Below are 2237 nucleotides of genomic sequence, written 5' to 3' on the forward strand. Positions count from 1 at the left end.
TTTTAAATCCCTCTCCTCCTTTCTCTCCTCCTCTCTTTCCTGCCTTAAGCTTCGGCGTGGATTTCTTCGCTGCTCTGAAGCGGGATTGTGTTCTGTGATTCCTAAACTCGGGAAAGCCTGAAGGGGAACCGGCATCCCGCCCAGACCGGAGAGAGGGTCGAGGCTCTGCGGGGACGGACGCGCCGGGACACAGAGGATGGGGATTTAAAGTCTCCACCATCCGAGAGCCGAGTGACTGTCTCCGCGGTGTCCGTCCGGTCTGCGGGGGACGGAGAGCCGGGATCGGTGGGTCTCTGCCGGGACCCGAGCTCCGCGCGAACTGACCCGGAGACTCAGAGACAGACAGAGGTCAGTGTGTCACTCACCCTCATGCACACACGCACGCGTGCGCACGACATGATACACAGCTGCATGTTTCCTCGGACACGCGCGCTGTTGAGGTGGGCTCACAGGCAGGCGCACGTGCGCGAATCCAGGCGTTTGGAAGAAAAGTGTTAGTCATCACTCACACGCGCGCTTGTAGTAGCCTCACACGTGCGTGTGCCTTAGAAGTGTTTGGGTTCCCATAGATATGTGGCACTGCACGAGCGCGCACGTGGAAAAACGCACGTGCATTCTGCAGGAAATAAACTCACAACATCAGAGTCCGATGAAAACCACGGATCTCCGAGTTTGGTTCGTTTTAAATGATATGTAATTTAATTTTGATGTTTTCAAGGATGTTTAGAAAGATGGAGAGAGAGAGAGAGAGAGAGAGAGGGAGAGAGATGGATAGACTGACAGAGAGAGAGAGAGAGAAGGATGGACTGATAGAGAGAGAGATGGATGGACAGACAGAGAGAGAGAGAGAGATGGACAGACTGACAGAGAGAGAGATGGACAGACTGACAGAGAGAGAGAGAGAGAGAGAGAGACAGACTGACAGAGAGAGAGATGGATGGACAGACTGATAGAGAGAGAGATGGATGGACAGACTGACAGAGAGAGAGAGAGAGAGAGAGGGAGAGAGATGGATAGACAGAGAGAGAGAGAGAGAAGGATGGACTGATAGAGAGAGAGATGGATGGACAGACTGATAGAGAGAGAGATGGATAAATTGCAGCCAAATCACACATGAATCACTAAACAAACAAAGACTCAGGTCTGGTTATTAAATATCTTATTCCTGTTTTACTGGTTCTTACTGGTTCTTACTGGTTGTATCAGTTTTACTTGTTTGCTTTTTTTGTTGGTTTCACTGGTTTTTCCTGTTGAATGTGTGAATGTGGTTTTGATTCAGTGCATTAATGTGTGTGTGACTGTAAAGATGCTGATCAGTGTGTCCGGGGATGAACGCTGTGTGAAGCAGTGAAGCTGAGCCTGCTCACATCTGTGTGACTGTCGATTAACAACTGATGAAATCTGCTTTAAGTGTTTGATCTGTCATGTTTTGGAGCGTGGACATGTTGGAGACATGTGGTTTAATGAGAGACAGAGAGAGAAAACAGGGCGTGAGACACAGAGATTGAGCCTGAAGCAGCTTTTCCCTGTGATGAGGAGAAGATGCTGTTTAAATATTAAACCATCATGTTGAGATGCTGTGGTCCATAACGATCCGCTCACACAGCTACAGCAGCAGCCGTGTTCATGTGGGCCTGATGTTACAGATGTGTTCACACAGGAAAATGTGTGAAAGGCCAAAGGTGCAGTCAGCTGCAGAAAGTTTCCGGGAACATTAACCAGAGGGAAACTTTCAACAGTCCAGATTTTCTCCTGCAGTCTGAGACAGAAAAGATCGGACAGGAAACAGGAAACAGCCTGATTTCAGTTTCAATTTCGAGGTTTTATCTGAGTAAAAATCATATCAGAGGCTTAATGAGGCGCAGCGTTTCCCTCCGAGCTGACAGCTGGTGACCCACTTCTCATAATTTATCACTCCGGCCAAATTTTAATATCCTCGCCCGTCAGAGGCTGCGCTGCACTTTATTCCTGGAAACTGAATCATGACTCAGAGGTCTGAGGATTTCTCTCTGGATGATGTTACAGTAAATCGAGGAACTCGTCGTGTCATAGTTCAAACACGGAAAAGTCACTGTCGTGCGCTGAGTGTGTCGCAAATCCAGGTGCTTTTTCCAGTTTGGCTCCAAACTGTGACCAATCAGAAGGCAGCGCAGGGTGTGACTGGTGAGGGGACGACGTCCCAGCGCGCAGGGACGCCGCCTTTCCACTCAGCAGACGCCTGAAAGTGACGAGCGCAT

General features: G+C 49.3%; 1 protein-coding gene across 1 annotated transcript in view; it reads left to right on the forward strand.

Annotated features, from left to right (window-relative positions):
- The first annotated feature begins 327 nt into the window (after window positions 1–327).
- The window catches only part of npy2rl (neuropeptide Y receptor Y2, like), a 16304-nt gene continuing 14394 nt past the window's right edge, over window positions 328–2237 (forward strand). The window contains exon 1 of the mRNA XM_041031701.1: window positions 328–348. The gene's annotated coding sequence lies outside the window, so the exon portion shown is untranslated. The remainder of the gene's footprint in view (window positions 349–2237) is intronic.

The sequence above is a fragment of the Toxotes jaculatrix genome, chromosome 23 (genome assembly GCF_017976425.1).
Source record: "Toxotes jaculatrix isolate fToxJac2 chromosome 23, fToxJac2.pri, whole genome shotgun sequence".
Lineage (NCBI taxonomy): Eukaryota > Metazoa > Chordata > Actinopteri > Toxotidae > Toxotes > Toxotes jaculatrix.